At 49.0% G+C, this 27,752-nt stretch overlaps 1 protein-coding gene across 3 annotated transcripts in view; it reads right to left on the minus strand.

The window, feature by feature from the left end:
* Positions 1–27,752, minus strand: part of TMEM63C (transmembrane protein 63C) — a 137,861-nt gene that overhangs the window by 45,857 nt on the left and 64,252 nt on the right. For all 3 annotated transcript variants that reach the window (XM_074392940.1, XM_074392941.1, XM_003924585.4), the window contains 2 exons: positions 19,126–19,274; positions 1,150–1,212 (listed from right to left, as the gene is read on the minus strand). The gene's annotated coding sequence lies outside the window, so the exon portion shown is untranslated. The remainder of the gene's footprint in view (positions 1–1,149; positions 1,213–19,125; positions 19,275–27,752) is intronic.

The following is a 27,752-nucleotide window of genomic DNA, read 5'->3' on the forward strand; positions in this document are numbered from 1 at the left end:
GTGGGAAGGGGAGAGTGGCCTGGGGGACTCCTCGATGACTAACAAAGACGGGCAGCAAGATATCTAGGCTGACACCTGTGGTCCGAGAAAGCAGGGAGGAAGAGTCTCAACGTTGCCAAGGGGAACAAGAAAGACGTGTCTCCATCCCCAGGCCAGTGGTGTTGGGGGAGAAGCAGAAACCACCTTCTATGAGGGTGGAAAGGGAAGCTGGGCTGGGGAGTCTCCCAGTAGGAAGGTGGGGAGACCAAGGGGCTGGGGATGCTTCTGGGCATTGTGGGCTCCATGACACGGAATCTCCGCTCCAACGCTCGCTCATCACTCATTGGGTGATCTTTAGCAAGGTACTTATGGTCTCCATGATTCACTTTACTCCTCTGTAAAGTGGAAGTGGCAACAGCCATTAGTACCCGCTTCACAGCGCTGTTCAGAGGAGTGAGTGAGTTAGGAGGTGACAGTCTTGCAGAGCAATGCCTGGAGCACGGGAAGCATCCATAAATATGTGCAAAATGAAGAGTGGAGAGCCAGGGGGCGCCATGAAAAGGTTCCGGGAGTTGGGGAGGGCTGGGAGATGGGGATGGAGAAGGAATAAAGGTAAAGGGATTGAAGCAGGGGATGGGAGGTAGCCTGGGAGTCTGGGCTTTTGTGCTCACTCACAGAACCCGCAAGGGAGGACCTGAGAGTAGTCCTGGAAATGGAAGGGGTGCACAAAACTCCTCCCACTTCCACCCTCTAGATTAGCATCTAGCAGGATCCGGAAGTCTCTTGCCTGTCTTTCTCAGTTTCCCTAATTCCTGCTCCATCGAACTCTGCCTAGGCTATCCATGGTTTTCTTATGTCTACCCCAGGCAGCTGATTCACTCACTCACTAGCACACTTAGCCAAATGCAAACTCATAATAGTTTACATCGAACACAGTACAATTTAACGGCACACCTTCTGCCGGAGCATCAGAGCAGCAGCCAATGGCATTTCTAAGATCTCTTGGAGGAAGGAGCTGGCATCTGAGCTACCTCAAGCTCTAGGTCAGCTACGGCAGGCGGTTGCAGTTCTGCTGGTGGTCACTGGGAGGAGCCCGCACTAAGGAAGAGGGCAGGGGAAGGTGTAGGAAGGCAATCCTGCAGGTGGAGAGGCCCGGGGAGATTTTCCCACCTGAGTCGCTTCTCCAGTGAAGGTCCACGTCAGGCCTGGAGGCTCCGCTCAGCTACGGGGTTGCTGCAAAAGAGCAAATGCAGTGGAGAGACCACAAGAGTTACAGACCCAGGAGCTCCCTTGCCGGCAGCACCCTCCTTCAGGACCCCTTTGGTCATCTTTAGGCTCAAATGCACGTCCTTTACCAGAGGCCTGTTTTGCAAATAGTTTCTCCTGATCTATTGGCTTTTCGTTTTCTTGATGGTGTCTTTTGAAATGCAAAAGTTTTGAATTTTGACAAAGTGACCTCCAAGCTGAGATGTGAAGTGGGTGTAGGAGTTAGTCCTGTGCAATGGGAAAGCATGGGTAGAGGCACTGTATTGGCAGAGACATAAAGGGAAGACTGAACATAATGTTTTGAGGAAGGGAAAATGAATGGCAGTGGCTACAGTGTAGAATAGATCACTATTGGTTGGTTCATTCATTCAGTCATTCATTCAGCAACTCATTGAGTATCTATTCCAGGTAGACTCTGGAAGTACAAACATGAGATCCTCTCTAGGGAGCTCACATCACAGCCTTTTGGGATTAGGGAGAAGATTGCTGTTGGGCAGCTTGGACCAAGTGGCCCTTCTGCCTGGGAGGACCCCTAGTTATGAGGCATCAGCTGCTAAGCTTGGAGTGGGGGCAGGAGGTGGGGAATTCCATCCAGCAGGTTGGTCAGATATAAGCTTTTGGTTCAACCTGGCTGCCCAACCTGCAGGGAAGTGAGGGAGGAAAAGAAAGGAGAGAAGATCCTTGCCCTCTCCCACCTCACCACCCTCCTCAGCTTTCCCAGGCAGCAAGCAGAGGGAGTAACAAGGGAGGCTGTTGCCATGGAAACCTAGAGCAGCACCAAGCCTTTTCTCTGCATCCCTTCATCCTCCCTGGACCTTACTTCTTTCTGGAGGGAGAGCTAGCTCTTGGGCGTGAAGAAGAGAGGCAGAAAATCCAGATTTTGGCTTTCTGGAGACTAAAGCATCAGCACTGGAAAGAATGAAGCTAGAAACTCTAGGATGCCAACAGGAAACACAGCAGGGCCACCAGCCCAGCAGGGCACAGTGGGGGCATCAGCAAACTCATCTGTTTAGACATCAGTTTCACAGCACAGAACAAAGGCTGTTTGGGGCAATGCGAAGGATCAAGCTCTCTGAAGCCACCGACTGGACTTAATCCCAGACCCACCTTTGCTAGCTGTGTGACCAGAGGCAGTGAATTCATCTATCTCAGCCTCAGTTCTCATTTCTGGAAAATGGGTGTAATAACAGTATTGCCTTACAGGATTATTGCAAAGGGGAAGTAAGATAATCCATATCAATCCATTTGCACGTTTGAGAAATATGACTGCTTAGTTAGCCAGCACTGCCATCCTCCTCCTCAGCAGCTTATTTGTAAGACTGTGGTGAGAGGCCCAGACTGCACAGTCCCTACGCTCCTCCTTCCACCCTCTCTGTTCTAGGGCAGGCAAGAGGAGAGATGTGAGGATGGACAGGTCCATCCACTATCCCTCAGACTGCAGCTGGTAGGTGGTGGTTGTTTCTGTCCTTCCTGTGCCTAAAAAGCAAATGTCAGCCTTGCTCTTTGGGCCAAGGAGGGGCAGTGGAGATTATTTGAGTGCTGGTTGGTGAGTCACGGTTTCAGGTCCCTCCCCGCCCCCCCCACACACACACCCAACTGCATGTCTTATCTGATGGGAGAGTGTGTGGCCCTCTTCCTGTCCCATTTCTCCTCCATCCTGGCTTCCTATGCCAAAAGCTGGCAGCTCAGCTCTTCTGGGCTCGGGCAAAGTTATCCTTGGCAACTGGGCAAAGGCTTCAAAAAGAGCTAGCTTTGCCTTTCTGTCTGCCCCATCCTACTGCTCACTCCTGGGCCTCTAGACCTAGCCTGGTTTCATCCACTGCTGCCCTAACTAGCCAGGCCAGCACTCTGCTCCCCACTTCTCCTTCCAGATGAGTTAGACATCTCAAGGCCAAGGCCAAATCTCAGGGATGAGCCCAGAGTTAGGATGGTCCAGGAGGGACCTGGGGAGGGACCAATTTTATTAATAGCTAACATTTACAGAGCAATTAATATAGGCTAAATATTTTCTGGTTAAGTGCTAGTTCATTTAATCCTCATAAGTACCCTAGGGTATGAGAGTCATCCCTAGAGGAAAGAGAAAATTAAGGCCCAGAGAGGTTAAACAACTGGCCCAAGGTCATGACCCAGAGAGGTTAACTGGCCTGAGGTCACGGTGCTTGTGAGTGGCAGAGATGGACCTGGAGCCAGACCATTCGTAACCTGCTTTGCTGGCCCCTGAGCCTCTGCTGCTCTAGACATGCTGAGGAGTGGGCAGAGGAAGGGGATGACCTTGCTCAAGCTTTAGTCCAGGGACAGCAGCTTCCCTAGCCCTTAGGGTGATGCAGCGGAAAGCAGAATGGGCTGAGCCAGGAACCCAGGCTGGATCTGCAGCCACCCTGCCTACATTTCCCAGCACAGCCCAGGGCCCAGTCTGCCCCACCATCCCCACAAGTTCTCAGGAACTGGTCCACAGGGCCCGTGTTTTGGTTTGGATTAGAGAATCACTATAGCCACAAGTCATGTCTTAGGAAAAGATGCAATGGTTAGGGAGCCACCCCACTTTCTCCCCCAACCCCACGGCCCCCAGAGTGCACAAAGCCACAGCTCCCGCCCTGCCCCCTTGCCATTTGGCCTTCTCAGTAGCTTCAATAATTAATCATCTTTTTGTTAACAATAGGTAAGATTGGCCGGGCGCGGTGGCTCAAGCCTGTAATCCCAGCACTTTGGGAGGCCGAGGCAGTGGATCACGAGGTCAAGAGATCGAGACCATCCTGGTCAACATGGTGAAACCCTGTCTCTAGTAAAAATACAAAAAAATTAGCTGGGCATGGTGGCACGTGCCTGTAATCCCAGCTACTCAGGAGGCTGAGGCAGGAGAATTGCTTGAACCCAGGAGGCGGAGGTTGTGGTGAGCCGAGATCGCACCATTGCACTCCAGCCTGGGTAACAAGAGTGAAACTCCGTCTCAAAAAAAAGAAAAAAAAAAAAAAAACAATAGGTAAGATTATCTCCTATGGTTTTGGACTTAAACAAGCTGGGATTCCTGGTCATGGGTATTCCCTCCCACCTCCCCTTCTTCTCCAGGTCTCCTGCCCTACCCCCACCACCACTTGCCCCTTCTAACTTGCCCCTTCTTACTGAGGGTCCCCCTCTCATGGGTAGAGGCTGGGTACTATTGGAGGAAGTGTGGGGAGAGGGAGGGTGTGTCACTGGAATGAAGGGCTCTGGTTCATGTCCTTCACTGACATGTCAGCTGGCCATAAATCTTTCCGTAAATATCAGTAAGCCCTTCCCTGCTCTACACCATCCTCGAACTCCTCAAATCTTTCCAATAAAGAATGGTTTGCTTAGCTTTACACATGGAGAAACTGAGTCTCTAGCAGTTACAGAGATTTGCTAAAGGCTGGGGAAAATGGTGGATTGGGGATGAGAACTGGGAGTTTTTGGCTCCCCATTCAGTGCTTTCAGTGACTCCTCAGCCTGGGAGGCAGGCAGTGAAATCACCTGGAAGGTGTTTAGTACCTCTAGATAGTCGTGTTCTGCCCCAGACATTAAGCATGAGAATCTCCAGTCAATTATTGTATGCAGCCAAGACAAAACAGCACCAGACTGAGATTTCCAGGGTTATCTGCACCTAGAGAAGGAGTTCTTGATGACCCAAAAAACTTTCTCACTCAATTAGGAGCAAGGGTGGGGAGATTTGGGGATAAAGGATGGTACCTCAGTGCCTCTTAAGCCATGTTACAGTGTGGCAGTTCATGAGACTGGTCCTTATATTCACCTCCCAGGCAATCTCTGCCCCCAACCCCCAGCTCGTGCTGGATCTGTGGAGAGTCGGCTGAAGATCTACAGGGGCCCACATCATCTCTTCACTGGAAGCTCCTGGCTCTGGCATTTCTCAGGTTACCCCAGAGGCCACTAGCCTGGCTACTTCCTCATGGTACCCTCTGTTCTTCCCCACCAGCCCCCTTATTCAGAGTTGCTTGCCCCACCCCTGCACAGCTTGAGCCACTTCCTCCTGGGCTTGGGTAAGCCTTGGTCTCGTCAGCATTTAAAGCCCCTGAGTCCAGCTCATATTCTACTCCTCTGAACCTTCTTTCAGACGACCAGCCCTGTCTGCACCTGGTTCCCACCCTCTTTACACAGCTCGCCTTGCAATCACTGCCTGCACTATACTCTCACTTTTCCATGCACATGAGCAGCCATCTCCCCAACAAATCCATGGGCTATTTGATGGTAGGGATCAAGTCTTCCTGTTATACTTTCCATGGTTCTCCCAAAGACTATTACATAGTAGGCCTCAATGAGAGACAGAAGGCCCTTTATACAGAGCCACACTCAAGGGTAGGAAAGAATAAAATGTAGGTGATTTGTACACGTGCATAGTGCACAGAGTGTATGTGAGTCCCGAATTTTTGCCCCCACATAGCACATCAATGTCTACCAAGTTTCCCACCCTCAGTCACTGCAGGGAGTGGAAGGAGCATACAGCCGCAGGTAAGGAGACTGGGTGTGAATCTGGCTCTATTGTTTATCAGATGCTACCTAACCTCTTGCTGTTCAGTTTTTTCTTAACCATCATATCTGTCCTGCCTACACCAGGGTGATTATGAGGGTTAATTAAAGGAGATAGTGCATAGAGACTCTGTAAACTGTGCTACAAATGTAAGTTCTTGCCTTTGCTGTCCTCTTCATAGGATTGAGGCTAGCCTTTCCTCAGAGGTCCCCAAACGTCCCTTCTACCACAATCACTCCTGCAGCCCCAGTATGGTGTGAGAGGATTGGAGTTCCACCTTGCCATTGGGCCCACGATGCACGCGGGGCAATGATCCCGCCGCCCCTGGCTGGGTCCAGTAGGACTTTCAGCACCATGGACAGCGCCACGCTGAGGTAGGGGATCAGCTTCTGCTACTCTCTGCCAGGGCTTGTGGGCAGGGCCAGGCAATGCTCACTGCTGCCCCAGCCCAAGAATAAGAATAAGAATAACAGCTAACACTTACTGAGTGAGTTCTATGTGCCAAGCCCTGTGCAAAGTCTCTTTAGTTGTTGTCTGGGTTAAACCTATCAATCAAGTTGTGTGTGGGATACAGTTGACGCCCTCAGCATCCATTCCCATCTCTGTGACCTCCTATACTGCAGAAGCTGGAAAGTTAAAAGCTACATTTCCAACACTCCCTTGCAGCTGGGGTTCTGGATACAGATTAGAGCCCATCAATTAGACATGCTGGAGATAGAGTTACAAGGCTGAAGGGAGGAGTGGAAGGAGGAGGTGATCTCCCTGGTGCTCAAGCGGTGTTCTGCTGACAAGCCATGTCAAGGACAGGAAGGGATCCTCCACAGGAAGTTCAATGCCCAGTCTCTGGCTCCCAGGGAGGGGGTGGTGCGAGAGGCAATTGTGGCAAAGGTGGCAGCGGTTTCCTCATCCCTGGCTAGCAGATGAAGGGACGTGAACTCCGTGGCTCCAGTAATGGCCCTCCTGACTGGGTGAGGAGTAATTTGTCTGGAGGGACAGTTCTGCTCTGTTCCAAAGACCCAGCTTCTAACTCTTCCATTGATATTGAAACTCTGCGATTCCCTGTATGAATCAAGCTGACTACAGCATCACGTCCCAGTCCTGGTTTTGCTTAAGATTTCTTAGAGTGTTTTTTGTTTCCTGTACAAAGACCAGGCAGGTTCTATTATTATCCCATCTTATGAATGAGGAATTTCAGGCACAGAGGTTATGAGACCTGCCCAGATCAGGGAGCTGGTACCTTGAAGTTAGGGCCTGACCTGGGGGTCTTATCAGCTCCTTCCTGGTCACTTTGCTATGTGTCACCCTTGAGGCAGAGAACAGAACACCAATTCCAACAAGCAGGAATAAAGCTGCTAGGCTCGAAACAGAAGTCAATGGAAAAAAGGAAAGGCTGACAGGGAATACTGGGACCACACTCCAGGCTCACATGGGTGTAGCTGCTGAGGGGGCCGCAGGAGAGGACATGGGCATTTGTGATGGGCCAGGCCTTCTTATGGCTATCCCATTGAACATCATTTATTCCTCACAAGCAACCTGAGAGGTAGCAGCCTGAGAAGTGAGAATCGGTATACCCATTTTACAGGTAGAGAAACTGAGGTTCAGAGAGGTTAAGTAACTGGCTTAAAGTCACACAGCTGGAGAGAGACAGAGGCAGGATTGGAATCTAAGTGTCTGGCTCCACTATGTCATGCAGGCTCTGAAGACCCAAGTGGGAAGACAGTGGCTTTGCCCTATTCCAGGAGGACTGTATTTCTGGGGTACAGGAGGATGCCCTCCCAGATCTGTAGTGCATCTAAGGGACTTTCAGTTAAAAAGAAGGACCAGGCAGCTTCTATTATTATCCCATCTCATGAATGAGGAATTTTAGGCACAGAGAGGTTAAGAGACCTAACCTCTTAACACCCCTGCAGGTGGCAGAGAGAGCTGGGATGCCACGGGGGGAGAAGGTGGCAACTTAGACCCAGGCTGGAAGCTGAGTGTATTGGCTTCCCACCCCATCCATCTCACCTCTGGGATGCCCACAGGGATGACTCTCTTTGCCAGCAAGTTTCCTTCCTTTGTCCTCCAGACCCTGCACCCCAACCTATGCCTTTCTTCCCATGCCCCTAAGTCAGTGAGCAGCCATGATGGTGCCCAGGTGGGGCTGGAGGCAGCTGTGGGGATGTCACAGTCACCCAGGCACCTGGGAGCTGGGCAGTGACTCAGGGAGACACAGGGAGGAGGACAGATGACTTCATGCCTGTGTTAAAAAGGTAAAATAGGAAGTAAAAAAAGGATATAATGCTATTAAATGAAATTATCTTGATTCTAAAAAGAATAAAAGAGAAAAACCTAAAATTATACCACATTCTTTTAATAGTCCGTGACATTTTTTCTGTTTGAAAAGCTATTTAATATGAACATATATTGCTGTTTCTAATTAGAAAAATATCATATATTCAAAGGAAGTCTTGAGATTGACAGGCATCCACGTAACCAGCTTTCCTCCTGCATCAAATCCCTCTTCCCTTCCTCAAATGCCCTCATTCTGATCAGCTCCCACTCAGACTTGTTGATGGGGAGGAGAGGGTGGAGGGACTGAGCCCTCACGGTGACATGCAGCCCAGTGGTTCCTGTGCAGGCTGCCTTCTCAGAAAGAAAAGTCAAAGCCTGAATCTGATGCCACCTCCTTTCCCTCCCCAGTCAGGGCCTGGCTGGGCCATGTGCAGGCAAATCAAGACTTGACCTTGCACCATTGAGGCCAAGGTGGCCACCAGGTTCCTGGGTGTCTGCCTAGAAGCCAGAGGCACCCCCCACCCCACCCTGCCCACCTCAGGTCAGTGGCTCCTCCTGACAGCAGTGGTACTGTGCTGACTACTGCATCCACTCCCAGGGGCAGTGATCAGGAAGGGGCATTGGAGGCCTCCCTGGCACAGCTGTCACTGGGGCAGGCACCTCCTCACCTGACCTCAATGGATCAGTGGAAGATGGTGGCCACTGAGGCCCCTCTAGTCATTTTTGGGGGTGGTCTAAACCTAGACTCCTACGGGAATGGGAACAAAAGAGAAATGGGAGCCTCCAGGAGGTGGGGGATGGGGTCCTGAATGGGCCTGGCCTCTGGACCACCTCTGAGCCTGATGGAGGGCCTGCGTGCGCTCTCCTCCATGTGACGAAGTATGTTTACAAAGTCATCATCTCACCTGGCCCCACCTGTGACAGTCCTGCCACAGGAGAGGTGGCAATTGTCCCCATTTATAAACAAGGATGCTGAGGTCCAGAGCGTGCGGCCTGCCCAGGGTCACACAGCTAGCAGCGGTGCAGTGGGAGTGGAGATCTAAAGCCAAGGCCTGAGCTTCTGCACAACTCCCTGCTCGTTCTGACATCTGAGCTCTGGGCTCCTGGCTCACTGGAGGGCAGAGGCTGGGACTAAGGGAGGCCCTCTTGGCCCCAGGAGCCCCTCTAGTCTTACCTCCTCCAGTTCCCCATGAGGAGTCTCAGCTCCAGCAGATGGAAGGCATCTTGCCCATCAAAGGCCTTGGTTGTCTCTGCCCCCTCTGTTCCTCCCCTCTGTAGAGCACCTGATCCTTCCCCAGCAGGAATTCTCCATTAGCAAGGCCCAGTTCAACTCTGCTTCCTCCGGGCAGCCTTCTGGGTACACTCCCAGGTCTCAGCGATCTCCCTTCCATCCTACTGTTCTCACAGATTCTTTCATACGTTCTCTACCGGGGTAGGGTTTGCTAAAGACAATGAGATGTGTTCCTCTCCTCCTCCAGCTCTTCCCAGAAGAGGAATGAAAAAGGCCTGGGCTGAAAGGCAGTGATAACACAGTATGAGAAGGGCTCACAGATGCACTGAACCCAATCTGTAGTGCGAAGCGGGGGCCTCCTGGACTAGGCTGTGATGGAATCAGCTAGAAGGGCTTTCTTCGCCCTCCTTAACTTGGCCAGCAGGTCTGGGTGTGCAGCCCTGCGTAGTGTTCTGGCTTCACCGTGTCAGACTTCCCTCTCATTTCTGTTTCCAGCCTCCTAGGTCATCCCTCGGTTTCTGGAATATGCCCATCCCTCCTGCCACAGGGCCTTTGCATATGCCAGTCCCACCCCCTGGAAGGTTCACCCTCCAGTTACTTGACTCATTCTCCCCCTGGTTAATCTCAGCTCAATTTTTGCTTCCTTAGGGAAGATCTCCAGGCTGGGTCCAGCCCACCAAGTCCCACACCTCTGAGCATCTTGAAAGGCAGACATCGTTTACGCCATAAATGTGGATTTCCAGTACTAGATTCTCTGGGTCCAAGTTCTGCCTCTGCTATTTACTTTGCTGGTTTTTTTTTATTTTTGAAACAGAGTTTCACTCTGTCACCCAGGCTAGAGTGCAGTGGCGTGATCTCAGCTTACTGCAACCTCTGCCTCCCGGGTTCAAGTGATTCTCCTGCTTTGCCTCTGCTATTGACTAGCCCCATGTCTTTGGGCAAGCTTCTTAACCTCCCTGTGCCTCAATTTCCTTATCTGTAAAATGGAGATGTTAATAGCAGCTACCTTATTGGGTGGATGTGAGGATTAAGAGAGGAAGCTCACGTGAAACATTAGAGCAGTGCCTAGCACATTGCAATGGCTCACATTGCAAGTTAAGTGTAATTTTCCTTGTTGTACCTAGTACATTTAATATTGTTTATGGGATGACAGAGCAGATGGCTGACTCCCCACCTCCCTGGGAAGGGAAGCTCCTTGACAACAGAGCCCTTGGCTGTGTTTGCTGATTATTTCCTTTGTTGTGCTGGATAGGGTTGAGCGTTTTACAAATATTTGCAGAAGAAAGGAAAGACTGGCAGTGGGTTGGGGTAGGACTCATGTGGCCCCCATGATGTCAAACCTAGAGGGTTTTGGCTGGAGGAGATCTTACAAATTTTGTAACTTAAGCCCTCCTTCCACGGAGGGGCAAAGGGAGCTGCTGGTGAGCATTTTTCCGGGCTTCCAGCCTTATGGGGGCTGGGCAGCCCCTGCCCACCTCTGTCTCCCCCTGGGGCTTTGCTCAAAGCCTATCATGGTAAAATCTCAGACTGAGGCATCTGTTTCTGTTTTGATTTAGAAAAAAAATGTGGCGCATCTCATATTTGAGTGTTGTGGAGCAAATGCACTCACAACAACTGGGTAGAGCTGCAGGACCCAGTTTGACCCTGAGTTATTGCTGCAATTCTCATCTCCGTGGTAACAAGTCCCCAATAAGTCTTCAGCCAGCAAGGCCAGGCAATGGCTGGGCTCAGCCCCTGGGCTAAGATGCAGGCAGGCAGGTAGCCTGGTTCTCCCTCCAGCCTCTAACCCAACTGCTTCCTCCGCAGGAGTCTGGAGGGGACAGGAAGAAGGAAGGGGAGGGGAGGCAGCCATGGGGATGCAGCAGCAGAGGCTCTGACCCTAGAGTCAGCTCTAGCTAGAACTGGGGTGAAGGCTGCCAGTGGGGAGGTGCCCACGAGCAGAATCAGCCAGGCAGAACGCTGTTGGGACCATCCCACCCCACCTCCTGCTGCTGCCAGGGTGAGCTCTGATCAACCAAGGCTCTGCAGCCAGGAAGCTGAGCCCCAGTCCCACTCAGATCCAAACAGCTGTTAACAATTTATTACTGTCTAGATAGAGCCAGCCTTCACTGAACACCTGCTCTAGGCCAGCCCCAAGCTAGGCGCTGGAGAGGCAGGGTCCATAACATAATGGCCCATCCTCAGTGAGCACACAGTCAGGTGGGGGAGACCCAAATGGTGTGGAATCAGCCAGAATAAAGGTGCACAGTCAGGCAGGAGAAGCAAAATGCAGATGGGACATGGAGAACGCTGCCTCCTGCGTGTCTCCACTTCCTCTAGAAGGATGCATGAGAAACTGTTGCCTGTGCTTGCCTTCTGGGCAGGGATTAGGTGGCGAGGAAGCAGGGTGAGGAAGATCTACCTTTCACTCTGTTCTCTTTATTGCCTTTTTTTTTTTTTGAGATGAAGTTTCGTTCTTTTGCCCAGGCTAGAGTGCAGTGGCACAATCTCGGCTCACTGCAACCTCTGCCTCCCGGGTTCAAGCGATTCTCCTGCCCCAGCCTCCCGCGTATCTGGGATTAGAGGTACCCATCACCATGCCCAGCTAATTTTTGTATTTTTAATAGAGACGGGATTTCACTATGTTGGCCAGGCTGGTCTCTAACTCCTGACCTCAGGTGATCCACCCACTTTGGCCTCCCAAAATGCTGGAATTTACAGGCCTGAGCCACCATGCCCAGCCTCTTTATTACTTCTTGAATTTTGTACTATATGCATATCTAACCATTTCAAGCAAAACACAATGATAAAATAGAACTGAAAAGCCACACCATTGGATAAGTGTTGTAATAAGGGTGCAAGCTTCTCAGTGCTGGACACCCAGAGAGGAGGAGTGGAGAGCTCTGACACTGGGGGACTCTCTCTCCTCTCAGGAGCTCAGAGTTCCAGCTGCCGGGTAGGGGTCTGTGTGTGTGCGCCTGCCTGCCCGCCTGCCTGCCTGCCTGCCTCTGTAGCTATGTGTTTGGGATATGCAGATCTACTGAGCTGAACAGTATCCTTCCAAAATGCATGTCTACGTGGAACCACAGAACGTGACCTCATTTGGAAACAGGGTGTTTGCATACGTAATTAGTTAAAATGAGGTCACACATGATGAGGAGGGCCCCTGAATTCAGTGACTGGTGTCCTTAGACGAAGGCCATGCAAAGATGAGGGGGAGACTGGAGTGAGGCAGCTGCGAGCCCAGGGACACTGAGAACTGCCGACAACCCCATCAGCTGGGAAGAGGCAAGTCAGGTCTTCCCCTCGCTCCTGCAGAGGGAGCACAGCCCTGCCAACACTTAAGATTTCAGCCTTCTGACCTCCAGGACTGGAAGAGTCTAACTTTCTGTTTTTCAGAACCACACAGTTTGTGGTAATTTGTTGCAGAGCCCTAGGAAGCCAATACAGTGAGTCTGCACGTTGGCGCTTGCGTGTTTTGAGGTGTGTGTGTGTTAATGTGTTTGCATGTGTGTGTACATCTGAGTGTGTTTTGAGGGGCATTTGGTTGTGCTTGGGAATGTGTTCGTGATTAGAATTTGGGTTTTGGATGCTTGTGTTTTGCATTGCATGTGTATTTATGTGTTCATATGTGTGCATGTTGAGTTGTGTAGACTTGTGTGTTTAGGGGCCGTAATATGGCCTGTCCTCAGTGAGCACACGGTCAGGTGGGGGAGACCCAAATGGTGTGGAAGTAGCCAGAATAAAGGGCAATGGGTGCACAGCATATGTGTTTTTAGCCAGTGATCTCTAGGGTCTCCCTCAGCCGTGTCATTCCGGAAGTCTGCCCTGAGGACCCTGCTGCAGGGGGTACCTAGAAGCGATGCTGGACAGCGGCAGTGGGGATGGAGTGGACTCAAGGCCAGGTGGGAGCAGCATCCTGTCTGGTCTAGGGCCACCTGGGAGAGGGCAGGGGCATCTTAGGTGTCCCCATCATACCTGCTCTGCCAGCCCAATGACCTCAACCTCGGGAGTAGGAGCCATGTCCTGGGGCCCCAGCCTCAGGGCCGTCTTGGAAGACTTCAGCAGAGAAGAGACCCTCTGCCTAGAGACACTCTACCTCCTCTCCTCTTTGGTGTTAGTTTATGGGAAAGTGAATGCACACCCTTGAAACGTTACAGCAATGGGTCTCACACTTTGGTGGGTCAGAATCAGCAGCAGGGCTTGTTACACCACAGATCGCTGGGCCCTGCCCCAGGGTTTCTGTGGCAGCAGGTCTGGGGTAGTGCCTAAGAATCTACATCTCCAACAAGTCCCTGAAGGATGCCGATACCGCTGGGTCAGGGACCTCACGTTGGGAATCACTATCCTAGACCATAGAACAGGAGAGGGAGGTTCCCTTTCAGCCCCCTCATGCGACCCCCAGACTTTGGTGTGGGCAGCCTTGTGTTTCAGGACAGACCCTGGAAAAGGCAGGCTCAAGCTGATTCTTTCAGTCTCACTGTCTCTCCCGTCATTCACAAAATCATTTATTCAGCAAATTACAGTCCAGACTGTTCTCTGAAATCGAGGTGCCTACAGTCTAGACACAAGGCTCTAGTGGGTACACAGACTCCCAAGAAGACCATGACAAGACTGCATAGCTGTACTCTGAAGCTCTGTTCAGAGAGTACTGGGAGCACAGAGGAGGAGCTCCTGCCCCAGCCCTGGAGAATCCAGAAGGGCTGCCTGGAGGAGATGCCAGCCAAGGGAACTCTTCAAAGATGGATAGCTTGTTTTTTGCTGTAGACATGACCACAAAACATTTCCCACTTGGTTTTCTATCTGCTACCTTGCTCTCAGCCAGCCTATTGGGAACATTTTATGAACCCTTTATGAAACTGTTATAAAAAAAGACAAGACAAACAGCACTAGATGACTTTAACTGAGCACTTACTACCTGCCAGGGGCTGTGCTAAGACTCTGGAAGCACGAGAGCACCTGTGTCCACACATCACCACCAAGACGGGAACTATTGTCCTTGAGTGAGATTTGAGCCTAGTCAGTTGGCCTCAAGGAATCACATTCCCAGCCTGAGGGCAAATGGGCCTCCTGCCATGTGGAGGACAGGGTAGAACATTCCAGAAGGAGACCTCAGCCTGCACAAAAGCTGAGAGGGAGATGGTGGGAGGTGGGGGGAGCAGGATAAGATGTGGGCCTACTTCAGGTCCCCTGGATGGAAACGCACCACCCCTCAAGGGCAGCAGAGCCAGGAGGGGGGCCAGGTTGAAGCCTGTTTCTGGGCTCTGGCCCCATCTGTCTAAACAGGGCCGAAGCCATGCTGGCTGCCTCATGGGATCTCTGAGCACAGCTGCTCCAGTGACGGGTGGGAGCCAGATGGCAGAGGCTGTGGGTCTGGCTCACAGGGCCTGGAGGGCACGAGGGGCCTGAGAATCCCTGTTGCCATAGTGGGAGCTCTCTAGTCACAGGTTTGCTTGTGATGAAGGTTAGCCCTGCAGGGACGCTGTGCCAAGGGGCTGAGGGTGATGGCCGGCGCAACCTCCATGACTCATGGTGGCCCCACATCTTAGCTCCCTGGTAGTCTCCGTGTGGCTCTGGGGATCACCAGAGCCTCCTCAACTAGAGCTCAAGCCCCAGGCCAGGAGCAGCCTCTTCTGGCCTTGCTCCGTGGGTAGGGGATCAGGAAAGCCACACTGGTCCAGGCTGAATGAGGACTTGAATGGCGACCTGAAGTCAGATGACAGAACCAGAGAAAATGAGCTGCAGCAAGAGGTATCTTAGTTAGACACGAGGAAGCACTGGCCTGGGAGACTGAAGGGAGTACAAGCTATTTCTGGGGAAATAGAGGGATCCCTCCTTCTGTCAGCAACAATCTGCCTCTCTGGAAAAAGTACAGTTGGAACTTCTCTCTCCTCTTGCTTCACTAGCTCCTCCATCAACTCTCACCTACATTTTTGTTTTATCTGTCCTTTCCTGCCTGCCTCCACTTCTGCCTTCATTGTCTGAGTGGGCCTGGCTTGTCACAGTGTCACTGGGAGCCTTTGAGTGGGGACACAATTTAGCCAGTGTTTGCTGAGTCCCAGACCCGCTGGAGGTGAAGAAACCCAGGCCCTGCCAGAGCACTTCCAGCCGGGTAGAGAGGCCAGACAGTAAAACCAGTGCCTACACCCAAGGCAGAGTGAGAGCCACATGCGGAGAAAGGAACAAGCCAAGTTGTGGGGCTCAGAGACCACAGCCCCAGGGGCTCAGGGAAGGCCTCAGAGAGGTGGCATTCGGAGAGTGGGTGGATTTCCATACTGACAGAAACCAGTGGGAACCAGGATAGTGTGGGCAGAGACAAATGAGAGGAAGAGGGAAACAGAGTGTGGACTATTCCAGAAACACAGGAGGACTAGCTTGGCTGAAGAGGTGGGGTGAGGAGGGTCTGGTGAGATGAACAGATCGTGAGGCCCTGAATCTCGGTTGAATGAATTTGCGCTTAATTGTGGGCAGTGAGGAGCTACTGAAGGTTTTGGAGGAAGGGCATGACATTTTCTGGGCTGGGACTAGAAGAGTATCTAGATTTTGCTCCTATTCTAGGATCTCATGAAAGGTACTTGGCCTTGATTCTCAGCAATCCCCAAGGGGAGCAAACAATCTGTGTGTCTCAAATGTTGCCTTTCTGGTGAGGTGTGTCCCGACCATCCTATTAAATAACACAGCTCCTCTGGCCCTCCCTTTCCTTCTCTGTATTTCCCCCCACTGCCATTGCATTTCTCTCTTTCTAACATACTTCATCCACAGTTTACACTCTTTATTATCTGCCCCATTTGAATAAAAGCCCCCTGAGGGCAGGGTCGTGTTTGTTTTACTTGCTGCTGACTAGTCCAGTGCCTGGAATCCCAACAGATTCATTTGTCTCATTTGTCAAGTGGATAAAGAGAAAAATACCGGCCGGGAGGGGTGGCTCAGGCTGGTAATCCCAGTACTTTGGGAGGCCAGTGGATCACGAGGTCAGGAAATCGAGACCATCCTGGCCATGGTAAAACCCAGTCTCTATTGAAAATACAAAAAAATTAGCTAGATGTGGTGGTGGGCACCTGTAATCCCAGCTACTCAGGAGGCTGAGGCAGGGAAATTGTTTGAACCTGGGAGACAGAGGTTGCAGTGAGCCGAGATGGTGCCACTGCACTCCAGCCTAGACGACAGAGCAAGACTCCGTTAAAAAACAAAAAAAAGAGAGAGAGAAAAACACCACCTTGCAGGAACCAGCATGCTCAGGTTTGCCCCTTCCCTGTCTCTTCACTCCTGGCTTCCTGGGCTTGGCAGCACGGAGCCTCCAAGTGGAAGAATCTCCGAGAAAGGCGTGCAGAGCTGTGCTGCTTCTCTCCCGCACTTCCCACCCTTACCAGGACTCTGGAAACATTTGAACTGTTTCCTGCTCCTGCTAAAAACCACCACTGTTTTCCTTTATCGTAGAGCGGAGGGCAGGCAGGGACAATTTCACCTAAGGAAAGCTACAAGTTTGCAGGACTGAAAGAGCTTCACTGAGCAGTCTGGAGAATAACTTAGGTGATCTGATCAGGATCGCCGCAAATTCCCAAGTGCCCACTCCACACATGCAGTGGCTCTGGGCATTTTGCTCCATTTTGCCCTTACCCCGACTCTATGAAGTGGGTGTTATTCTCTTCATTTTACAGATGGGAAAATACATAAATTCATTGACGTGGTGGCAGAGTTCTCTCTGCCAGATGAGGAGGCTGGTCTCAAATGCTGTTCTGTCCTGTCCTAGCCCAGGGCTTGTTCCTCCATAGCGTGTGGCCTCTCTTCCGCTAGAGGGGCAGATGAGATGCAGGACGGAGCTAGCTGAGTTCCCTGTCCAAGATACCAGATCATGGGTAGTCTCTGCTGGCTGCAGGCTTCCCGCCTGAACCATGGGAGCCAAAGTTTTGGCCACGGCCCCGTGATGAATGAGGACAATGATGTCACATCTGCTGCCTGGCCTGAACTCATCAGAGAGTACTCATTATAACCGTGGTCACTGCCTGTCTGGGCAATGGCCAGGCGTCCTCTCTTGACTCTGATGTGTACCAAGTCTGGAGCCCAAAATAGGGCTCGCTGCATTTGCAGGGTGGACCCAAGGGAAACCACCCCTAGCCTTGTGTGCAGGTCCAGAGCCCTATATCCAGGTCTGCTCCCGACCAGGCTATGGTCGGGGAGGCAGAAGAGCTTGGATCAAACCCCCCGAGATGGGCTGTAGGTGACTGCACTTCCATTCTTAGGGACTCAGTTCACCCACCCTGAGGGTAGAAACCCTCTCCCAGCAAACATTACTGATTCCTTATTACATGCAAGGTAAACAGGATTTGTCTCTGCCTTCAAGCCCTTCAAGTGAAGTTAGAGCACAGTCATTAACTAGGCAATGGGGAGCCATGGATGGTTGTAGAGCCAGGGAATTGGATGACTGCACTGTGCCTTAGGGAGGCTGATCTGGCAGCAGACTATGGCTGGGAGAGAACAGACTTTTGCAATGATCAGATCAAATGTGTTAAGCACTTTCTGGGTGCTAGATGTTGTTTCAAGCACTTCACAGATATTACCGTAGTTAATCTTCACCCTAGGGTGCTATTGTTAACCCCATTGCACAGATAAAGAGACAGAAGTACATTATTGATGACAAGGCCAGTAGTTGGTTGAGCTGGGATGTGAACCCATCTGGCTCCACCACTGCGTCTCCCAGTAATCTTGAACAAGGGTCTGGCATAGGGCTGGGGTCACGGGGACAGCCAGAAGAAAAGCAGCAAAACACTGCCTGTGGCTAAGGCTCCCTGCCCTGGAGGGGTTTCCCGATAAAGGACCAGAAAATTATAAAGGGGACAACGTAAAGAACTATATCTAGGATTACGTTTATCAATAACAGCCACAATCACAGTGTTCTTGGCCAGCAGCCCATGTAGGATAACATCTTCTTTCATGTAAGAGAGATTCAAGACACTCTCAAACAGGGAAATCTTATCACTGTTAGAGCTTCCTCTGGAAAGCTTCCTGGACTCTCTCATCCTTCCTCAAAGATTTATTTGTTAATGTATTTGCTTACTTAAAGAGGGAAAAGTCTCACTTAGATGCTAACCTAGCTTCAATATCTTCTGGCTTGGGATGTCCAGCCACTCTCAATGTCTCTTTTGCAAAGGCGGAGGAGTTGCTGGGAAGGTGGAAGGAGAGCAAGAGGAGCGTGGGCACAGGCTGGGCTGGGGGCAAGGGGCGGCTCCTGGGCCCAGGAAGGGCTGTCCAAAGCCAAACGGGTTCCCGTGCTGTTTTGACGAGATTACACCTGTTTCCTCTGAGATGTTCAACCACAACACTGGAAAGTACACTACTGATGTAAGTAATGCTTGAGAAGTAAAAAGAGATTACGGTTGGATTCTACCGCTAAGGTCTCCAGCTCTAGCAGTCTGTGAAGATACCCTCTGTCTTAATCCTTTCCTAGAGGAAACAGTGTCAAGAGTTAGGGAACTCCTGGAAGAGCCGTGTCTGGTCGGATTCTGGGCTTGCCCCAGTACAGAAATTCATTGACACAGTGTCAATGAAAGTCAGCTGGGCAAGAACCACCAGGGGGCCCAGCTAGCAGCTCAGGCCCGGGGGCATTTCCAGGGGGCAGAGGACACCCTAACCAAAGCCGGAGCGTCTTCTGCCCCTTCCCAGGCCTCATGAGCAGGGTCACCTGGGACAGTGCCCTTCGGAAGGGGGTTAGGCTTTACCCGCCCTCGTCCTGGCAGGTTGTGGGTTTAGGAAGGCTTAGGGAGGGCCTTTGCCCAAGTGCTGGCTGGAGAGCTGCAGGCCATGGGATGGCCGGGGTGGCCATGTTTCCCAGGCTTAAGGTGGGGAGCTAGAACTAGGGCTTAGCCGTGATGGGTGGTGGGATGATGCCAGGGGCACCTACCTGGAGCAGCAGCTGAGGTTTGGGGCTTGGGCCCCACGTGGCCTCTGGGCTGTTACAGGACCTTCCCTCCTCTTGATCAGTCCCCAGGAAAAGGTGCTTCTGAGTGTCCCCGCTCGATTCCTGACCCCGAGGGAGGCTCCTCCAAGACTCTATGGCACAGGCACAAGAGAACCCTCTCAGTGCAAGCGGGCATGCATCCCAGTCCTCCCTGGCTTCCTTGCAGCTCCTCCCCAAGCCCCAGCTGGCCAAGCCCCTCCCAGCTCCAACACGCTTGTCAGTATCTCCCACAAGGCCTGCCTTGGGGAGTTCTGATGGGGTGAGAGGTACCCCAGATGCACCCACAACCCCCACCCTGCCCCAGCTCCAAATCCAGGCCAGCCAGTGCCCACCATTGGGGTAGGTAGGCTGGGAGTGACCATTCATCCCAAGTGAGTAGCAGCTGTGGGGAGAGCATTATACTGGGAGTCCAGGCACCAGCTCTGTCACTTCCCCTGCTGAGCTGGAGTACCCCACTTTCCCTTACTGGTGTGGTTCAGCCTAAAGGCACAGACAATGCCAGCAGGGCTGAGCTGGGGGAGGCCAAAGGGGTCATAGACATCACCTACTTCAGAATCATCTGTCAGGGAAGGCTTGCTAAAATGCAGGTGGAAGGGCCCTACCTTGATCCACTGAATTTGAATCTCCAGGCGGGTGTTTGGGAACCTGCATTTTAACAAGTTCCCCACATGGGTGCCTATGAAGTAAGACTCAGGGCACTGACGACACACTGGAAAAGGGCAGACAAGCCCAAATATAATCCGCATAAAGGAGTCGTCGGTCCCTTTTCTGAAAGCAGCATCACAGGAGCCCGATCTCTGCAGCCAGGGAGCCCCGGCTGCTTGCTAAATCCTCTCTAGCTCTCATTTTCTTCATGGACAAAATAAAGATTGGGGGTGATCTCTTGGGCCCGTCCACATTTGAAATTGTGAATGCAGGAAGAGGTGAACTCACTGAGAAACGAATTTAAAAACGAAGTTCAGGGTGAGGCAATTTAACTGGGGAGAATACCAGTTCTCCCCAGTTAAATAAATATTCCTGTTTTGTTTTGTTTTGTTTGAGATGGGGTTTCACTGTGTTGTCCAGGCTGGTCTCCAACACCTGGGCTCAGCCGACCCTCCTGCCTCCACCTGCTGGGTAGCGGGGATTACAGACACATGCCACCATGCCTGGCTTTCAATATGCTCTTTAAATTCTGAAAATAACATGCTTAGGAAAAAAATCAAACCATTCAAAATAATACACAGTGAAAATGAAATCTCGGCTGGGCATGGTGGCTCACACCTATAATCCTAGCACTTTGGGAGGCCAAGGTGGGAGGTTCGCTTGAGCCCATGAGGCCAAACTCAGCAACATGGCAAAACCCTGGTTCCACAAAAAGTATCAAGAAAAAAAAAATTAGCTGGGTGTGGTGGTGTCCACTTATAGTCTCGGCTACTTGGGAAGCTGAGGTGGGAGGATTGCTTAAACCCAGCAGGTCGAGGCTGCAGTGAGTCACGATAGTGCCACTGCACTCCAGCACGTGTGACAGAGCAAGAGCCTGTCTCTAAAATAAAAAGAAAGAGAAAAGATATATAGCATGGATGTCCCTGCCATCTCAGACCTATGCCCCACTCTCCAAAATTAATATCATCAAGTTTCCTAAATTTTCCTTAAGAATTTTTTTCAGAAATGTGGACACACACATACACACACACATACATACATATATATAGAAATATATATATCTCTATGCCTGCATCTTTATTTTAAACCCAACCAGGAACATATTCCCAGTACTTATATTTGCTTTGCTAATTAACATACATCACACATCTCTGCATACAGCACAGACAGATCCCTCCATTCTTTTAATAGCTCATAGTGCTCCACTGAACCAATGCACTACAATTTCTGTGAATCTGTCCTTGTTGATTGATATTTAGGTTATTTCTACATTTTTTTGCTGCACAAACAAAGCTGTAAAGAACATCTTTGTGTTTCCTTGTTTGTTTGTTTTGAGTCAGCTTCATACTCTGTTGCCCAGGCTGGGGTACCGTGGTATGATCCCAGCTCACTGCAGCCTCAACCTCCTGGGCTCAAGCGATCCTTCCGCCTCTGCCTCTTGGGTAGCTGGGATCACAGGTGCCCACCACCATGCCTGGCTAATTTTTTAGTTTTTGTAGAGATGAAGTCTTACTTTATTCCCTAGGCTGGTCTCAAACTCCTGGGCTTAGGTGATCCGCCTGCCTCAGCCTCCCAAAGTGCTGGGATTACAGCCGTGAGCTGTAGAGACAGGGTTTCTCCGTGTTGATCAGGCTGGTCTCGAACTCCCGACCTCAGGTGATCCACCTGCCTCGGCCTCCCAAAGTGCTGGGATTATAGGCATGAGCCACCGTGCCCGCCCTGACTCTGTATCTTTGTGCACATATGTGAGGCCAGCTAGAGGATATCCCTGGGTCAAAACTTACGTGAACCTAACATTCTGGTAGATATTGTTAAGTTGCCCTGCAATGAGGGTAAACCTGTTAGCTCTGCCCCAGCAACTCATGAGGGTGCCAGTTTTTCTCCATCCTCACACTGTGTGGATTGTCAGACTGTTAGATTCTGACAGTGAGTTTAAAAATGGTATCTTGTTTCGATTTGTAATTCAGTTGTCAAAAAGGACAGACGTGTTTTCGTGTTTATTGACTGACTGGCCTTTGCACTTACTTTTCCGTGAATTGCCTGCTTCTGTCCTTTCTAATTTGTCTTATTGATTTTTAAAGTTTTTCTAAATTATGGCAATTAACTTCTTGTCATGTGTATTGCAAATTGTCATTCATCTCTTTTGACTTTATTTACGGCAGCTTTTGGACTTGCTTAAAAAGCCTTTCCCATTTAAGAATCATGAAAGTATTTGTCCATCTTTTCCACTTGTATTGTTGAAGGTTTCTTCTTCTTCTCCTTCTTCTCCTTCTTCCTCTTCCTGCTCTTCTTCTTCTTCTTCCTCCTCTTCCTCTTTCATCTTCGTTTTTGAGACAGGGTCTCACTCTATGGCCCAGGCTGGAGTACAGTGACACAATCATAGCTCACTGTGGGCTTGGACTCCTGGGCTCAAGTGACTCTCCTGCCTCAGCCACCCAAGTAGCTGCAACTACAGGCACACATTACGACACTGAGCTCTTTTCTTTCTTTTTAAAATATCTGGCTGGGCGCGGTGGCTCAAGCCTGTAATCCCAGCACTTTGGGAGGCCGAGGCGGGTGGATCACGAGGTCGAGAGATCGAGACCATCCTGGTCAATTTCTGTGAATCTGTCTCTACTAAAAATACAAAAAAATTAGCTGGGCATGGTGGCGCGTGCCTGTAATCCCAGCTACTCAGGAGGCTGAGGCAGGAGAATTGCCTGAACCCAGGAGGCGGAGGTTGCGGTGAGCCGAGATCGCGCCATTGCACTCCAGCCTGGGTAACAGGAGTGAAACTCCGTCTCAAAAAAAAAAAAAAAAAATCTTTGCCACCTCTAGAATTTATTTTGGTGTAGGGATTGTGGTAGGACACAGCTTTATTATTTTTTTCAAAGGGCTACACAGTGGTCCTAAAGTCATGTTTGAATAATCCATTTCCTGCTCCCAACCCAAAATCCTCCCTCTAAATTCAGAATCCCAATTTGACTACGTAGAAGAATGGAAACAAAGAGCAGGAACTCAGAGTCAAGTGCTTGGCTCAAATTTCTACTCTACTGGACCTTTTAAAGAAGTTTTTCTAAAGTAAGGCAATTAACTTCTTGTCATGTGTATTGCCAATTGTCATTCATGTCTTTTGCCTACCCTTTCTGCACCTCAGTTCCTCACCTAAAAATGGAGATAACAATAATGCCAACTGCATGGAGTTATCATGAAGATTAAATGAGTTATTACAGCTAAAGTGTATAGAAAGATACAAATAATATACGCTGCCCACAAGAGGCTCACCTTAGAAGTAAAGGCTCACTTAGGTTGAAAGTGAAAGAATGAAAAAACTTATTCCATGCAAATGTAACCAAAAGAAAGCAAGGATGGCCATATTTATATCAGTCAAAAGCTGCCACGAAAGACAAAGGAGACTATTACATAATGATAAAGGGTCAATTCACCAGGAATATATAACAATTATAAATATATATGCACCTAAGAGCAGAGCACCCAAATATACAAAGCAATATCGACAAATAATAATTGGGGATTTCAGTTCTCCTTTCAGTAGCGGTAGAACACCCAGGCAGAAGATCAACAAGAAAATGGAGAACTTGAACAATACTACAGACCAATTGGACCTAACAGGCATGTGCAAAAGACTCCTCCAAACAGCAGCAGAATATACATGATCTCAAGCACATACGGAACATTCTCCAGGATAGATCACAGGTACAGGATAGATCATTTACCCATAGATTAAGCTAGATGCTTTACCTGTAGATTAGGCTACAGGTAAAGGATAGGACAGTGACCACGCAAGGGACCTACTATTTGATGGTGATGACTTTTAGTGTGCTTTGTTTATCAATCTATGAAGCAGTTCCATCGTTTGACACATATCTATTACTATGTGTCAGGCCCTGATCCAAGTGCCAGGGAATCAAGAATGAAGGAGCAGTTTTAAGAGCTGCTCCTGCTACCTCTAATTAGGCTTAGTACTGGTTATTTTAGTACTTTTACTAATATTTTAAATCTCTTCCATTAAATTTAAAAAGAGGTTAATGCTTATATACAGACAAGCTATACATTTTTGTTTCTAATAGTTATTACTGATCATGTTGGTATATTCTTTTATTATTTCTATATTTTTTCAGTTGACAAAAAAAACTCTTTTCTGTTTTGTTCTTTTTTCTCCAGTTGGTCAATCTTATCACCTACAATTTTGATAAATTTAGCACTTTTATAACATATATTTTCAAAATTTGCGTTGGCTTGTACTTATAGAGCAGTGTTAAAGAATTACAATAGTGGTGATCATTCTTTCCTCGTGTGTCTGAATACACATGCACACACAAACACACACAGGCATACACAAAATCATGTTAAGCAATATCCATCTAGTCCTATGAAATAAGAGTTAAAATCAGAGACATGTTGAATTTTTTCAAATGCATTTTAGACTTATTTTTTGCACTTATGAAGTTGCTTATATGACTTTTTTTTTTTTTTTTTTTTTTTTTTTTTAGAGGCAGGGTTTCACTGTGTTGGCCAGGCTGGTCTCGAACTCCTGACCTCAAGTGATCCACCCGCCTCGGCCTCCCAAAGTTCTGGGATTACAGGCATAAGCTACTTCGCCTGGCAGCTTATATGACTTTTTATTTCTTTTGAGCTTTTAGTTCAAAAGAGCTGTTAATTACATTAACAGTTTTTCTACTATGGAGTCTATATTTGTGGAATATAGCCCCATTTGCTTGTGGTATATTCATTTTTTAACAGAATGCTGTGTGAGTGCATTTACTGCTATTTAAGAATTTTGCGCCGGGCGCGGTGGCTCAAGCCTGTAATCCCAGCACTTTGGGAGGCCGAGGCGGGTGGATCACGAGGTCAAGAGATCGAGACTATCCTGGTCAACATGGTGAAACCCCGTCTCTGCTAAAAATACAAAAAATTAGCTGGGCATGGTGGCGCATGCCTGTAATCCCAGCTACTCAGGAGGCTGAGGCAGGAGAATTGCCTGAACCCAGGAGGCGGAGGTTGCGGTGAGCCGAGATCGCGCCATTGCACTCCAGCCTGGGTAACAAGAGCGAAACTCCGTCTCAAAAAAAAAAAAAAAAAGAATTTTGCACCACTATTCACAAGATTTTAAAGTTATTTTTCTCTTTTTTGTGCTATTTTTGTCAAGGTTTGGTATCCATATTGTTCGGACATCATAGAATAATTTAGAATCTCTCCTTCTATGTGATTTGGTGTAGTTGGTGCAGTTTAAATAATATGGCATTATCTGTGCCTTGGAGGTTTGATAGAAACGAAAAGCTATCTAAACCTTAGTTTTTTTGGAGAAGAATTTTATGAAAACTCAGTTTTTTCAGTGATTATTGGTTTATTGGGATTTTCTACTTCTCCTGAGGTCAAACTGATGATTTACATTTTCCCAGAAAATCATAAGTTTCAGCTGGTTTTCAACTGGATTTATATATGGCCAAACACAGTACCAATCATCATAATAATAATTCTTGCTGTTTTCTCTGTATCAGCAGCTATTTCCCCATTTTAATGTTCAATTTTGTATATTTGCCTCAATCCTCTCCGAACCCCCATTAGATTATCTCATCTCTAAAAAATCATAAAATGACACGATTTGCCCCCCAGGAACCTATTTACTATGTACACAACTCAGAAATAGAAGGGCTGAAATCAGAGAATGGGATGAGAGGGTGGCAGAGGGACAGCTTGATAACAGTCAATCAACAAACATTTCAGAAGTGCTAAGAGCCGGCACAGGTTTTCCCTGGCTTTAAGCACCGACAGCTGTTTTCCCAACTCCCCCACCCCAGTGAAACCTGCCAGCTCCCTGTGTCCTTCACACCCACCCCTCACCTCCTCTTGGACCCTTTCCTGACTCCCGGGGGAGATGTGGGGGGAGGGCACGTTTCCATCCACATCTCAGACTACTTTTCTTCAACTTTGAAAAATTCATTTAAACCACCTGAATTAACAAACGTAAACATTCTGTCATTTTTGCTTCAGCTGTTCTTTGTTAAATGAAGTGTTAGCCGGGTGCGGTGGCTCAAGCCTGTAATTCCAGCACTTTGGGAGGCCGAGGCGGGTGGATCACGAGGTCAAGAGATCAAGACCATCCTGTTCAACATAGTGAATCCCCGTCTCTACTACAAATACAAAAAATTAGCTGGGCATGGTGGTGCATGCCTGTAATCCCAGCTGCTCAGGAGGCTGAGGCAGGAGAATTGCCTGAACCCAGGAGGCGGAGGTTGCGGAGATCACGCCATGGCACTGCAGCCTGGGTAACAAGAGCGAAACTCCGTCTCAAAAAAAAAAAAAAAGAAAAGAAAAGAAAATGAAGTGTTACAAGTTAGCAGTCCTTCCTTTCCCCCTTCAGTCTCAGCTCCTTCTCCCTCCAAGGCACCACAAGCATGAGCTTGGTAGGCATTGCAACAGAAATCAGTAAATCCATAAAACATAGCTAGTACTGTTTTGTGATTTTTATGAAAATTAAATTTTCAGCCAGGCACAGTGGCTCACATTTGTAACCCCAGCACCTTTGGAGGCTCAGGTGGGCGGATCACTTAAGCTCAGGAGTTCAAGACCAGGCTGGGAAACATAGCGAAACCCCATCTCTACAAAAAATACAAAAAAAAAAAAAAATTAGCTGGGTGTGGTGGCATGCACCTATATTCTAGCTACTTGGGAGGCTGAAGTGGAAGGATTGCTTGAGGCTGCGGCTGAGAGGTAGAGGCAGCAGTGAGTCAAGATCGCACCACCACTCCCCTCTAGCCTGGGCAACAGAGCAAGACTCTGTCTCAAAAAGAAAAAAAGGAAAAAAAGAAAATTCAATTTTCACTAATGGTATTATTTTGCAGTTTCCTTTTTTTTGCAGCATTGTTTTTGAAATGTACTTATGTTAATACAGAATGTATCTGTATGTGTCTGGACATTTATATCAGCTTTGCTAAGCTATAATTTATATAAAATAAAATTCCCCAATCACACATAGTTTAACTGTTGTAGAGTATTGCAGATTTTTTTGTTTTCTTTTGTTTTATATTTTGAGACGGAGTCTCACACTGTCGCCCTCCCAGGTTCACATGATTCTACTGCCTCAGCCTCCTGAGTAGCTTGGATTACAGGCACACACCACCACACCCAGATATTCTTTTCTATTTTTAGTAGAGATGGGGTTTCACTATGTTGGCCAGACTGGTCTTGAACTCCTGACCTTGTGATCTGCCCACCTTGGTCTTCCAAAGTGCTGGGATTACAGGTGTGAGCCACCGCACCTGGCCCCAGTATCACAGTTTTAATCATTATTCTATTATTGCAGATATTGAGGTTGAGGTCTCTTTTTTTTTCCTGTTTGGTCACCCAGGCTGTAGTGCAGTGGCACGATCATAGCTCACTGAAACCTCAAACTCCTGGACTCAAGCAATTCTCCCACCTCAGCCTCCCAAGAAGCTGGGACTACAGGTACACACCACCCCACTTGACTAATTTTTTTTTAGTAGATACAAGGTCTTGCTATGTTGTCCAGGCTGGTCTTAAACTCCTGGGCTCAAGCAATCCTCCCACCTGGGCCTCCCAAAGTGCTGGGATTACAGACATGAGCCACAGTATCCAGCCAAGATTTTTTTTTTTTTTTTGCATTTCAAGCATTGCTGTCCTAGATACTCTTGGAACTGTTTCATTACGCACATGTGTAAGTTTCTCTAGGTAATATACACCTAGATGTGAAACCATTGGTCATAAAGCACATACGCGTTCAGTTTTACTAGACCTTCCCAGAATGTCTTGCAGAGCTTTGTACTGCTATTTTCACAGAATGTTATTATTTTTCTCAAGCTATTGTCACTAAGCCATTTCCTTGCTTACCCAACCCCTTCCACAGGAATCACTGGAGGGCGTATGGGACTGGCACTCAACAAATACTTGGTAAGTGAAAGGAT

This window comes from Saimiri boliviensis, chromosome 2 (genome assembly GCF_048565385.1).
Source record: "Saimiri boliviensis isolate mSaiBol1 chromosome 2, mSaiBol1.pri, whole genome shotgun sequence".
Lineage (NCBI taxonomy): Eukaryota > Metazoa > Chordata > Mammalia > Primates > Cebidae > Saimiri > Saimiri boliviensis.